This window comes from Amphiura filiformis, chromosome 9, assembly GCF_039555335.1.
Source record: "Amphiura filiformis chromosome 9, Afil_fr2py, whole genome shotgun sequence".
NCBI lineage: Eukaryota > Metazoa > Echinodermata > Ophiuroidea > Amphilepidida > Amphiuridae > Amphiura > Amphiura filiformis.
This window is the reverse complement of record NC_092636.1, coordinates 24,178,998-24,195,021: the sequence shown is the minus strand read 5'-3', so window position 1 is coordinate 24,195,021 and position 16,024 is coordinate 24,178,998.

Here is a 16,024-nt window from a genome sequence, read left to right as displayed (position 1 = left end):
CACTGTACTTCATAGAATTCAGAATGGGCAGGGTGGCGGTGGTGGGGGATGTGGTGGTGGGGGATGTGGTACACACAAACTCTATGGGATTGGTATTTTTAGTGCGTAATCTGCTTCTGTAAAGGCTGTGAATTGGATTTGGACTCTATTTAGCATCTAAAACACTCATGGCCTTACAGTTAAACAATTCTACTAATTGTTTTTAATAATTTATGATTGGTTTAGTCTAGAAAATACAAACTTTTCCATACAAAACTACCCGTTGTCATATTAAACACTGTAGTAAGTAATACAGATGTCTTCAAAATCTAAAAGTTACTGTAAAATTTTAATTACTAATCCTATCATAGTCAAAGTATAGATTTTCTGAAGGGAAATTTGATGAGGAATCTAAATATGGACATATTTTTTCTGTATGGCTTAGGGGGAAAATGTTTAGGTTCAAAATATGTTGAATTGTAAAAAAATCTAACATACTTTGGGACACCCTATATTCCTCGATTACCAACCAGCTGTGATTTTGGTTTCTTCCAAAGTCAGTTGGCTCTCCATATCCTCTAACCAAATGAATGTTGTTTACTTCCAGTTTATTATTGTAAGTTGGTAATAAGCAATGCATTGAGTGACCCATTTTTTATCAAAATCTTTTTTATTCCACCCTGTATAACTTGCAGGTCACCCTGTATAATGAGTGGAAATGTATATATTTGAACTGCTTATGCCTTCAGCTTTCCCAAAATGTATACTTTTGCTAGTTTAGGGTTGATGATTGTCGAGATTATCTAATTAGAAACCCGGTTGGTGTAAAAATTCATAATATTTGTCATGTAACGCTAAGGGTGGCGAGTTCAGGACACATGGCCTTTCTCTCATTTTTTAAAGTGCGTTCCAAGCAAATTGACGGAGGCAAAAATGGGTCGATCCTTCATGTAGTTATTTCGTGTAGGCCTAAGCTAATCCTAACTAAAATCCTAACCTTAATCCTAAATTAAATCCTAACCCTAATCCTAAGCATAACCCTACTCACCATTCCAGAAAAAGACAACACTAACTTTTTGGGATAAAAAAATATTATCGAGTTCTGCCTAATGAAACATAGCTCAATCCTAATCATTTATTTAGTCCTAACTGGAAATAAAAGAAAAAGTTCACTATTTTTTTACTTTCTTGAAAAAAGAGCCAAAAACATGCATTTTCGACATATTTTCTAACAATCGAGTCACAGCGACTTCAAGTATCTGGGTGCATGGATGGCTAGCACGGAAAAAGATGTAAAAGCACGCAAAGCAGCTGCATGGAGAGCATGTATAACAGCCTGAACAAAAATCTGGAGGTCAACTCTCCCAAAGAAATTCAAGATCCGTTTGTTTGCTGCTACCGTCGAATCCGTTCTAACCTATGGATGTGAAGCATGGACTATGTCTCCCAGACTATGTAAAGAACTTGATGGTTGCTACACAAGAATGCTTAGGGGTGGTACAATAATTATGTGTACCCCGGGGGGGGTGAATTTTCAAAATGGTCTGCCAAAAACGCTTGCCCCCCCTTTGGCCATGCCAAAAATCTTTGCCCCCCTTCGACGTGCCAAAAACCTTTTCCCCCCTTTTGACGTGCCAAAAATTCACCCCCTTACACATGCAAGATTTTTGGGAACCCGAATTTAAAACCTTAAAATGTCTTATCATATAATGCGAGCGTAGCGAGCAGGAAATTTTGCATATTTGAATGTGTTCCTAACGTTTTCCTATGCCTTTTTAGGGCGTAATGTAGAAACGGTACCCAAAATATCTGTGCCAATAATTGCTTGCCCCCCCTTTCGACCTGCCAAAAATCGCTTGACCCCCTTTTGACCTGCCAAAAATGCTTGCCCCCCCCTTCTGGCCTGCCAAAAAACTTTGCCCCCCTATAATTCACCCCCAGGGGTACACATAATTATTGCACCACCCCTTAGAACAGTATACAACATAAATTGGAAGCAGCACATCACGAACAAAGAACTGTATGGGTAGACATTTTCGCAACATGTTCAGGTTGTAAAATTAATTTACTTAAATCTGAAGCAATTTGGATTGGTTCAAAAAAGGGTGCTGCTACTTTTCCATTCCGAGATAAAGGATTGCAATGGAAAGATGACAAATTTAAATGTTTAGGTATTACATTCTCATTGGATATAAAATCTTTATATGAATTGAATTACAAACCAAAATTAGACCTTATCGAAAAAACTTTAAACTGCTGGAGGGCCAGGAATTTATCCCTTATTGGTAAAATTTCTGTTATTAAATCCCTCATTTTGCCTCAATTTTTATATCTTTTTTTTTTGCTTTGTATCAAAGTTCCTAATCTGTTTTTTAAGAAACTAAATTCTATTTTTTATAAATTTATCTGGAATGGTGGAAATGATCGGGTTAAAAGGTCAATCTTATGCCTTGGTTATGGATCAGGCGGGCTCAAAATGGTTGACCCGTTTACTTTTGCCCAGTCACAAAAAATGACATGGGTTAAACATTTATTGGATGATAGTTATTTTTGTACATGGAAATCAATTGAATTATCTGCCCTTAAATGCTTCCATTCAGATACAAATCTTCTTTGGAAAGCTTATGCCCCAGAAAAAGTTCTTACACAGCTCAAGAATACTCAAATTTCTGATTCGCTTCGATCTTGGTATTATTTTAGGGATATGGCAGCTCAAGATCTTGGCTTTGAATTAAACGAATTGAAATTACAGGGGGGAATTTGGTATAATAAACATGTCCGCACCAAATCAAAACAGTATTTCTACTATGCAGCCTGGTATGAAAGAGGCAGGCTCTTCAAAATTTTATTAATATGAAACTGCATTCTGACTACAATTTCAACAAGATTGATGTAATGTTTGGTGTACCGGATGAACCCTTTTTGACATTCTTATTTTTATGCTACACATTTTTTATTTACAAATGTAAATTCCAAAATGTCCCTCCCTCGTTTAGTGGTCTTAAATCCTTTATCATTATCAAACGTAAGATTGAGTATCAAATTGCTTTGAAAAAAGGGAAACTATCTCAACACTTCCGTAAATGGAGTGTTGATTTTTGATTTCACTTTTTGGTTGTTAAAGTGTACTGTTTATAAATCACCTTTTACATGCTCTTCCTGTACATGTACATGTAATTTAAGTTTGCCCACTTTTGTGGTGGCAGGTAAATCTTATATGTTCGCATGGTTCATTCTGATATGTTTGGTCACAGAACTTTTGTGTATGTTTGATGTCAATTTGTGATTTGATTGATGTTTAAATGATTTATGTATACTTGTTCTAATTTTTTCCAATCATGTGTTTGTTGTGGTTTGCTTTTTTCAATAAAAACACAATGACAAAAAAAAAAAAAAAAAGAACTGTATGGGGACCTACCGAAACTTTCACAGAAGATCAGAGAGAGAAGGACACGTTTCGCTGGGCACGCGTACAGAAGCAAAAATGAACCTGTAGCTAAGCTGATCCATTGGACACCAAAACATGGAAGCAGAAAACCTGGTAGACCCCCTCTAACATACGTGGATGTATTGAAACAGGACACTGGACTGGATCATGGATTTGGGAACGAACGGCCATGCAGGACAGAAGGGTTTGGCGTGCTGTTGTAGTTCGAGGACAACACTCATCTTAAGCAAGTAAGCAAGAGTCACAAAAATCAAAGACTTGGAACAAGTCTAAGCATTCAAAATCTTGAGTATATGCCGAAATCTTGCTATAATTTTCACTTTTTTGTGTTTCTTTAATTAAATAAACATGAAGGAATAACCCAAAAATGAGTTGGAATTTTTGTGTGTAGGCCTAGTTAATTTAGTTTTTTTCAAAATTATGAAATTCATGACCAATTTCCAAATATGGGTCAGTCCATGTCGAAACAGATTGAGTGTACACCCACCCTCTTGGATTTGCTCTCCTTTGGCTCAGGGGTACCTTTCATGGATCCCTAGGTGAGGTCACAAAAAAATTCAAATTCCATTTCGTTTGCGAATGGCGGGCACTCAAAGTTTGGCGACCTCGACCAAAATTGTGAATTTAAGGGTCCAAATGACAAAGTGCTCTCTTTGAGGGGCACTTTCTTCTTAATTGAATCAGTTGTGATCCTCTTTTTGAATGTGGTCACTCACTGGCTGTGTCTGAAATACCTAATGCTAAAAAAGATAGATTTCGGAATTTCGTTGGGATTTCAGAGGGGTCAAAATCAGCACTTCGTACTGTTCAATCAAATTATCTTGATTTTGAAGGACCCATGATAATGTCACAGTGCACTTATAGGTCCTAATTATGTTCAGAATGGATTAACCATATGCCAATGTCTATGTGCAATTAAAAAAAAGAGAAATTTCTAGACCCCTACAGAATTTTAGGCCACCCCTAAAGTGGTTCAGCCACAAATGGCACTTAAAGTCGGCAAATTTTGACCCCTAATAACTTTAGGTGTACACCAGATATGAATTTCTAGTCTTTTGCATCTGAAAGAATGTAGTTTAATGTTACTAGGAACATAAGATTTGTTTTGTATTTTTTGTGTTTTAGTATTAAGTTGACGCTTTCAAAAATAGTCATTTTTGCCTAACATACCATGCATACAGGATACGGTACAAAATGCCAATTTTAGTATGATATTTTTTTATATTTTTGATCACTTTATAGCCCTTTGTATTATTTATCCTGATATTTCAAGTTGCTCTTGTGTCAAGTAATAAGCAAAAACTACTTTCTAATCCTCTGTATGGATTTTTAAGGGGTCAAAATGCACTTCCTGGCAACGATGCACATGCAAAGTACAGGTTATGGGGGTCAAATTTTCAGAATACTCCCAATTATGTCAAGTAATATATCAAATTACTCGTGTGGTCATGAGGATAGTTTGTTATGTGTCGGACCTTTCAGGAGGGCGCTATGACGAAAAAACACAACGACCTTTTTGAAAGTATCAAAACACAAAAAATACAAAACAAATCTTATGTTCCTAGTAACATTAGACTACATTCTTTCAGATGCAAAAGACTAGAAATTCATATCTGGTGTAGGCTCCACCTAAAGTTATTAGGTGTCAAAATTTGCCGATTTTAAGCGCCATTTGTGGCTGAACCACTTTAGGGGGCCTAAAATTCTGTAGGGGTCTAGAAATTTCTCTTTTTTGAATTGCTCATAGACATTGGCACATGGTTAATCCATTCTGAACATAATTAGGACCTATAAGTGCACTGTGGCATTATCATGGGTCCTTCAAAATCAAAGATAATTTGATTGAACAGTATAAGTGCTGATTTTGACCCCCTCTGAAATCCCAACGAAATTCCGAAATCAATCTTTTTTGGCATTAGGCATTTCAGACACAGCCAGTGAGTGACCACATTCAAAAAGAGGGTCACAACTGATTTAATTAAGAAGAAAATGCCTCTCAAAGAGAGCGCTTTGTCATTTGGACACCTTAAATTCCCAATTTTGGTCAAGGTCGCCAAACTTAGATGGCCCGCCATTCGGAAACGAAATTGAATTTGAATTTTTTCTTGTGACCTCACCTAGGGGTCCATGAAAGGTACCCCTGAGCCAAAGGAGAGCATAATCCAAGAGGGTGGGTGTACACTCAGTCTGTTTTGACATGGACTGACCCATATGTATAGGCCTACATTTATATATCTTGCAGGTATCACCAGCTATCACCGTGTTACCGTAATAAACCCAATCGGCATTGTAACTTCCGATTTTTGAGAGCAGTTTTGGGACACTTTGACCTCCGACATATCGGGGGAAAAGTTAATAAAATAATTATTCGCCATCCTAGTGTTAACTCCCTGGACGCTACTGGTCATTTAACAGCATTGCGGCCCGAGGGCATAAACAACCGTTTAGTCATGAAAATATATGAATGAACCCCGTTCATACATACCAGAACATTTTGTGATTCTTATTTCATCAAAATAATGACAAAAAATAACAAGGAACATCATAAAAAACGACGAATTTCCTTCGTTTTCTTTACCCTGATATCGCACATCCGGGCCACCGGGCATAAACGCTGTTTATGCCCGGCTCTCGACCAATCACTCGCGCCGTTATATAGCGCGTATGTATGAATGGTTAATAACGTGAAATGCTCATTTCAATTGCCAATTATATAACTAGGCTTTAAACTATTTTTATGGTCAAATTGGCATTTGCAGATGATCTTATTAATCATACCGTCCTTGATTGGTTAAAAATTGGACACAATATTAATTTTGGCCAATCGGCAGGCAGTTCTCATGGGGTTAAGACTATTGGACCAAATGTCACAATCAAATTACTTCCATCCATAACGCTTTATGATAGTGTCCCTGAAAGAACCGTATCGTCGGAAATTTTATTGTTGGGAACGCCACAACTAAACATAACTAAATTGCGTGATCGAGGAAAAAATCAGTTATCATATAGGCCTACTCTTTGAATTTTGACATCGATTACACCGTTCCTGAAATATAAGAATTTTACGAAACTCCCTCATTTTCAAACTTTTCCACGGATATCAATCGATGATCTGTATTCGAAGTGCTAATTATAGCTGATCATTCTCTAACCCCCGGGGAGGGCACTCCCATATTGACATACGTCATGTGCCCATGAAATGACCTCGTTATTTTTGGCAAATCCTACACCCAATGACCCCGTTTTTCAGTAGCCTACACTGAATGACCCCCTTTTTTGAACAATTTGCCCTCAAAATTGAAATTTCGGCGCGCTTCGCGCGCATTTTGAAAAAACTACATGAGTTTTGTCTATTTTGTACTGTAAAATTGGGTAAAAGCTATTTTGATTGTTAATGATGTGACATTTTGGGCTTTCCCATACAAAATCACCCCATTTTTGACATTCCCAACACCGAATGACCCCCTTTGTTCTGAAAATTTCTACACTGACAGACCCTTAGTTTCGTTCGCTGGTGGGCACAGGTAGCCTACGTCACTTTCATATTCGAGTGCCCCCACAGTAGCAGTAGATAACTACTGCATCAACAGTGATATCAGCACTGATATCATCAACACTACTACTTCATCAACACAATTCACTACACCCCTCCATTGTCCTCTCGAAAAGTATTGTGAAAAATCATCAACATATAACTACATGAAGCAAACAGAGCTCATTGGCTAACTCGGCTTCTTAGTTAGCATACCCCACAATGTAATGTGACGTCACCGTTGCATCAGTCAAACTCAAACCCAGCTAGTAATATAGAGAGTGGCTATACATGCAAACGTATATTCCATGGATGTATACCTCATTTCATTTAGTCTCTCATCTTATTTCAATTTGCATATAATGGCTTTGAATACTTGAGTATCTACATTTGAAGAATATAATTTATAATTATATGATCTGTAGACATTTATCTCGATATCTTTGGAACCGCTGAAGTTTACGTAACTCTGAAATGACACGTATGTGGATATTTGTTTTCAAATAACGTTGGCTCAAATCGATGCTTTTAATGAAACAGGTAAGAGGGTTTCCAAAACATCCTAGTTTGGTTATGTTGTTGATTTATTTTATGTGTATAGTTAATAATTAATTAACGTCACTGGGAAAACCTCATAATATGCATTGTCACTATTACCTATTTGGCATAATTATAGTTAACAATGACAAATCATCATTCTTATTATTCTTATTATTAATTAAGTGTCTTTGATGCAAAATGAGAATACCTTCAAATTTGACATTTTGTACCGTTCCCTGTTTTGCAAAATGAGTAACAGAGAAAGGAGGTATTCCTGCCCAACAGCTTCAACATGCAAGTCATCGACACTAATAGTTCTAATGTTATATGAAGTATTATTGTGTGCTAGAAACTGATATGTGCATTTATGTTTATTATCATACGGAAATCAAAGAGCATGCACCCTTGATTATCCTGAACAGTTATAATTTGGTTATGGTAAAAGTATTTATGTTACTTATAGAGGAATCCAAATACACGCATTCCTACACCTGACTAGCAGCCTTTAGTTGGGTCCCCGATCGCTACAATGCATCCAAAATGTGTAATGATTCGGCCTTGGCGGAAATTTTAAACTGCATTCCATCACCCATTTTACACCTTCCGCGAAAACACAGGTAGACAAAAGAAGTTTACAACACAATACAGTTCCAACAGTTGTGCAAATAAAAAGCCGCCTTACACCTAGAGAAGGTCGAGGAGGATTAATAGAATAATACAATAGAGATAATTCCGCAGGTAATCCCGTCGCATCTATTCATAGATGTACAAATGGATGAACAAAAAGACTGCATGTATGAACAGATGAGACAGGATTACCTCTATTGTATATTATTATTCTATTAACCCTCCTCGTCTTTGCATCTTCTCTAGGTGTTAGGCGGCTTTTATTTACACAATCGGGTGCTCAAAACCCCAGGTTGGTGCTAGCGGGAAACCAAAGATGGCCGACCAAATCCTGACCATGACTTGGCTCGTTGGATTCGTCTATAACATAAGGATACGATGGCACACTCTATACGGTATTCGCTATACGCTCATTCGATCAGGCTGAGTTATACTTCTATGTGATCACTGATCGCAGCCTTAGGAATTCAGACATTTCTTTCTATTCGTTGATCTTATAAATGCATATGAACGGTGTTTTACGAAATGATTTTGATTCTGAAGGGGCATGTATTGATACACAGATGTTTTTTCGCGTTGGGGTAAAATTGCCTTCAGAATTAAATGAAGATCACTATCACTTTTTGAGTTATCTCATCAACACCGATATCAGCAGTAGATGACTACTTTATCAGCACTAATATCAGCCGCAGATGACTACTTCATCCACACAAATATCAGCCGTAGATGACAACTTCATATCATCAAGACTGATATCAGCCGTAGATGACTACTTCATCAAGACTGATATTTAGCAGTAGAGGTTACTTCATCCACAGAAATATCAGCAGTAGGTGACTACTTCATCAAGAATGATATCGGCCGTATAGATGACTACTTCATCAACACTGATATCAGCAGTAGATGACTACTTCTACAACACTGATATCAGCAGTAGATGACTACTTCATCAACACTGATATCAGCAGTAGATGACTATTTCATCAACACTGATATCAGCAGTAGATGACTACTTCTTCAACACTGATATCAGCAATAGATGACTACTTCTACAACACTGATATCAGCAGTAGATGACTACTTCATCAACACTGATATCAGCTGTATATGACTACTTCATCAACACTGATATCAGCTGTATATGACTATACTTCATCTACACTGATATCATCCGTAGATTACTACTCCATAAACTGATATCAGCAGTATAGTAGATGACTACTTCATCAACACTGATATCATCAGTAGGCCTATAGATGACTACTTCATCAACACTGATATCAGCAGTAGATGGCTACTTCGTCAGCACTGATATCAGCAGTATAGATGACTGCTTCAACAACACTGATATCAGCCGTAGATGACTACTTCAACAACACTGATATCAGCCGTAGATGACTTCATCAACACCATAATAACAGCAGTAGATGACTACTTCATCAACACTAATATCAGCCGTAGATGAATTTTTCATCAACACTAATATCAGCAGTAGATGACTATTTCATCAACACTGATTTCAGCAGTAGAGGACTTCTTATCAGCAGTAGATGACTGCTTCATCAAGACTGATATCAGCAGTAGTTGACTCCTTCATCCACACCAATATCAGCAGTAGATGACTATTTCATCCACACTGATATCAGCAGTAGATGACTACTTCATCAACACTGATATCAGCAGTAGATGACTACTCCATCCACACTGATATCAGCAGTAGTTGAGCACTTCATCAACACTCATATCGCAGTCCAGCAGAGGGCTATTTCATCAACGCTTCATCAATACTGATATCAGCAGTATATGACTACTTCATCAACACTCATATGATATCAATAGATAATTACTTCATACCCAGTGATACCAGTTACGAAAAAATATTGTTTTACCAGCTTCGATTTAAGGAACAATTATTGTTACGGCTATTACTACTACTGCATTAAATTAATAATGATGATGAACGGCATTGTTGTCAACACATAGATCTTCGAGAATTCTAACGTGGCGACTGCAATCACCTAAAAATAGTTTAATAAATCATATTATTACATTTTATGCTCAGCTGAATTGCAAGCACTGGTCAAGGGAAGTTTTAGTGCTTTTATATACACAGTCAATATTAAATTTTCAAATTCAACCAATGTTTTGTATTAAAGTGAAGAGTCACAATTTCTTTGATTTAAATGATGAAAAGAAATTAAACTTACATTTATTTCTGTATACAGTTCACACTATATACTATACACAATAAGAAGAGCTTCGTATTCTAATTAACTGGCGGTCAGGAAAGTTGAAATTAAATTAAGCTGCGCTAGGTTGCACTGAAAATCAATAAAACAATCACAACATGTAGCAGAATGGTCAATTTGTTGGGCAAACAATATCAACCTAGTACCTTTCCACTTGAGCCCATTTTACTTTTCAATAAAACTGACGTGTTTCGAGTTAACAAAATGTTACTTGAGGTGAACTCTCTAAATTCCAAAGAGTAAAAAAGCCAATCCTCCTTGGAGTGACTCTTCGGGTCAATCGAAAAGATTGACATTTCAATCTACCAAGAGTGAAAATCCCATATTTTCCTCCATACGAGTAAATTTTCACTCTGCAAAGAGTGAAATTTCAATCTTTTTAGAGTGAAATTTTCAATCTTTTCACAGAGTGTTCCCTCAGCACAATCTCTCTCGATTGAAGTGTGTTTAATAAACATATATTTTCACTATTGGTAGATTGAAATGTCAATCTTTTCGATTGACCCGAAGAGTCACATTGTGTAACAAAATATTGTAGTCGTCAAAGAAGGTAGTATCATCTCATTTAACTGAAGTACAAGCAGTTTTGAAAAGATTGTTGTTGAGTGAGATCCTTGAACATATTGAACGAGAAATAAGATAGCAAAAGAATACCCTTTGCCCGAACAAGTTGCGATGGCTTAGTGGACAGAGCGAAGGTGTGCAGTGCGGAAGGTTGAGAGTTCGATTCCCATGTTATCTTATCGATGATGTGGACTTTTTCAGTTCGTTTTTCTTTTCTTTTTTCCTCTCCCTTTTGTCTTTAATAATATAGGCCTAATGAATGTCAGCTTGAAGGCCCACTTTTTGTCATGATTTATTTCTTGTTCATGTTTAAGCCTACTGTCTGTTCAATTAGCTTAGATTCTTGAATTTTTAAGATATTTGAAAAACTAAAAAATTGTGGCCAAAGTCATCAAAGAAAAGTGTTAGCACAGCCTTAGACCTAACGTGATTTATACTTTTCAAATTCCAAAGTTCAATTTAAAACCCCATTTCTTTTCAATTTTGCCTCATTTTTGGCAGTTACTTGGGTCCACCAAAAGGGTTTGCGACCTTTTACAAATCGAGTGGGACGGTCCATTCTCAACTTAGGGCATAGACCCTATCCAATTTAGCAAAACAATCTGTCCACCAATCTGTCCTGCCATTTCAATTGTTATACCGTTCCGGTTATTGGATAGGTTCTATACACCAATCCGAGAAGCGTTTACTGTATTTGGCCCTCTATTGACGGAACCACAATTGTACCAGTGCGGGAGATTTAATTTGTTCAATCAATTCATGGTCGTGTATTGAAAATTACTGTTGTGTACAATTCTGTATAGCACACTAACAAGTAATTGATTGAACCCCCGACCTTGGGACACCGCAGTTTTACGTCGGGGACACCGCAGGAATGGCCTATTCGGATTGGTGTATAGGTGATGATGGTCCACCGGTTTTTGTTACACGAAATTATATGGCGCGATTACGTTTTATGCATAACATTATTCTGAGCATTTTTTCCACTAAACAATGACATTAAAGTTATGGATTTCGTTCTTATTTCAACTGGTTTACAATGTATTGAGTTTTGTTTAATACCACCATTCCTTCCCAAGAATATCAGCATTCGCTTGACATTTTCAGATACAGTGACTTTACAAGAATTGTTTTCTGTAGCCTGATTGTTTTAAATAATATTTTCTTGTACGAAAGTTCTTTTGTTTCACAGTTTTTTCAGTTTGTATTCAACAAACAAAACGAAATAACAAATTGAAAATAAATGTGTAGTTTTATAATAGGCCTATAGGCCTACACCTTCTCAGACCCATTCTCAGACCCATTCGCACAATCAATAAATAAATAAATAAATAAATAAATAAATAAATAAATAAATAAATAAATAAATAAATAAATATATCCAATGAAAAAGTTATCATAGGCCTTATAGGCTACAAGAGTGCTCAATGTGTTAATTAAACTTATTTAATTATTTTATAAATAAATAAATAAATAAATATATAAATAAATAAATAAATAAATAAATAAATAAATAAATAAATAAATAAATAAATAAATAAATAAATAAATAAATACGCATGGAATGTTTTTATAAGCTGGGCCTATATTAGAAAACCTTAGTTCATAAATAATTACGTAATGTTTCAACAGTAGGGTTTCAACACAAATTATATTAGGCATACTGGCAAATATTTTGCTGGACAATACTTCCTGATGCGAATGGTTGAATAAATGTATCTCTGCGCATTGTAACATTCGTCCCCATTACTCTAAATGGATTGATTCTAAAAAATTTATGGTACCCGACGTTCTACGGCTTTTTATGAAAATATCGCGGGAAAAGACCAAAATTGAAAAGAAATGGGGTTTTAAATTGAACTTTAGAATTTCAAAAGTATAAATCACGTTAGGTCTAAGGCTGTGTTAACACTTTTCTTTGATGACTTTGACCACAATTCTTTATTTTTTCAAATATCTTAAAAATTCAAGAATCTAAGCTAATTGAATAGACAGTAATCCTACATTCGAGTTCATATCTTTAAAAAAAAATGCATTTAAGTTCAGTAGCTTTCAATATGAAATAATCAAATAAAGCATGTCGATCACTCAGTGTGCAAATTGAATGGCGATTACCAGTGATCACGGCAGCTGCGAAATTCAGTCCCGATTTACTTCCGTGTTCCGATTGTATGGAAATTGCCATACGGCTGAGCAGTTTTGCCGTCTCTCTCATATCGCCTGCTCAGCGGGCATACCGAAATTGTATCAACGTTAAAACAATGTCAACATTTTTGAAAAGTATCTACTTTTTAAAGATTTATTAGACTGGTTGTATTTTTTTTTTACTTTTTCCAATTAACCGATTAAGTGTTAATATGCCAAAAATCAGGTTTTAAAAAATAACCAAATTTATTTAAATAGATCGTACATTATGTCTTTAACCCTAGAACTACGAAGGGGCTGCACCACCCCACCCCACCCGATATTTTGTATCCGTCCTAAAAAATGTACGCATTTACACTCAAACGATCGTAGATCCATCCCAGAGGATGATTTAAGGAAGCCCCATCATGCACTGTAAAAGTGTTATCACTAGAGTTTCAACTGCCACTTTACTTTTCAAATCCCATTGAACTCTGTGCAAAAGACGTTGTTTTAGAATTGCCCGTGTGTCGTTATTAGTTGGTCGATTTTAGATCTAAAGTGATGTATGCATGCATGAAGGATAATTCACACCTTCTGTAGATAACATAAAATGTGAAATCGACCGACCTTTAGAAGGTGTTTTTATTGTAAATATATCTGTCAAAATTCAAATTTCACCATGCACGTGTGTATGCAGTGGGCGGGCAGTGGTGTCATGTTCACTCACACAGCTGTGCTAACCGCAAGACTTGCTGGGAAGTGCTTAAATCATCCTCTGGATCCATCCATTGCGCTCATTTTAGTGATACAATTTATACCTCAGCACCTTACCCGGGGGTAGGACCGGTCGTCAAAGATGACCATAGGGGGAGGGTTGGTGAGGCCCATTGGTTTAGTAAAATCAATGATTATCATTTCACGCCTATCAAATTATTCCAAGACCTAGACTTTTAAAAATAATCATTTCCTTTCATATTGAGGAAACAAATCGGCCAAAATCCCATTTTTGTACAATTTTTATCCGAAAATCAATATTTCCTATACTTTTGTACATAGCCGGAATTTCCCAAATTTGCATGAGAGCCCGCACATTATGACGTCATAGCGATATTATGTGGGGAATGTTTGTACTTATTTGGTATCACTGGATAGAGGAGACCCGTGGCTATACATTGGTACCAAAATACCGAAAGTACCGAAATATCAAACGCCTTTTGAAAGTATGATATATGAGACGATAGATGCACAATTCATGGGTTTTTTACCTCATTCTCAGCTTTGTGCAGATCCAGCGATGTTCAATGTGCTACTGGCAATCAGTGTATCCATTGGAGTGAACGATGTGATTTTCCGTCTCTCAAACATTGTACGGATGGGTCTGATGAAAAATGTGGTAAGTTATGTATTATTATACTGAAACATGTGACACAAAAATATAAAAAGATAATGATATAAATTTTGAAACACTATCCCTGCCAACAGCGATTCAGACTTTGGCCCCGTGCGTAAATATAGAGCGGTTGGTGTTGCTACTATGTTCCAAGGAATGTTATGTAATGGTAATGCTCCAGACGAGCTGGAGCTCAAGCTCCAGACGGACTCCCCTCCCGCAACTTCGCCACTTTATCTCACGACCTTGCGGTTCAAATCAAGATCTAACCTTGTTAATAGCCGCCAATGGTCGTTCATTCCATTCAAAGACCGCATATGGAATACACTAACATTACAGAATTGTGAAACGGACCAGCTTCAAAAAGGAGCGGCTATCTAGGCGCCAACCCGTCAGCTTTATGGTAATGATAAAAGCTGTTGATGCCTTGATATGTCTTGACATAAATTTACAATTTTATCATTTGCACTGTCAAAATATGCCCGGGGGGGGGGGGCACTCCCTATCTGAAATGGCAGGGCTGTGCCTCGGCCATGTTAAAAGTAGGGGCATTCAGGTCAAATGTACAATACAAAAATATGGGGTCATTCAGTACACAACCTGAATAAAAATGGGGTCATTCGGTATGAAACTTCGAAAAAAGGATGGTCATTGGGGTAGCAAAAAGTAAAATGGGAGTCATTGAGTACAGGATTGCCAAAAGAGTATCATTAAGTACACATAAATAAGTGCCAAACTGCGTAAAAACAACTTGGCCACCTTGGAAATGTGAAAAATCTCATTATTTCTGGAGGAGAACACAAATACCACCTAAATTTGGGAATTAAAAGGGGGGTCATTGGGTATAGCAGGAAATAGAAAAAGGGGGTCATTGAGTACATAGTTTTTTTTAAAGGGGGGCATTGGGTAATAGGTAGGACCATAACACAAAAAGGGGTCATTGGGTACAAGCCGGTTTGAAAAAGGGGGCCATTCCCGAGGCACATGATGCGTATCCACTATGGAAGTGCCCCCCCGGGAAAATATGTGCTGTAATTATACGGAGATTGCTGACAGTAAAGTTGCTGCAACTGTTTTGTAACTGTTGTTGTCAAAATTGCACCTTGGACGTCTAAGTTTCGGCATGTTTTGAGCCTTTTGGCTGTACATATTACGGCCAAGTGGCTCAAAGCAATTGGTACGCTCAAGTGTCCCGTTGATTTTTAGTGTACTGCGAATATGTTGGACGTTCAAGATTCTGATCAAGATTGCATCTTAAACAATCATCTTGTGCAATGATTGCATCTTGGACGTCCAATGTAAGGCTTACTACACACACTACACAAATGTATTGCAACATCATCTTGTGCAATGATTGCATCTTGGACGTCCAATGTAAGGCTTACTACACACACTACACAAATGTATTGCAACATCATCTTGTCCAATGATTGCATCTTGGACGTCCAATGTAAAGTTTACTACACACACTACACAAATGTATTGCAACATCGCTAAAAAAGAAGAATTCGACAAGTATGCATTCAATATGCTGTCGATTTCACATTACGAACCATATTCATGACAAT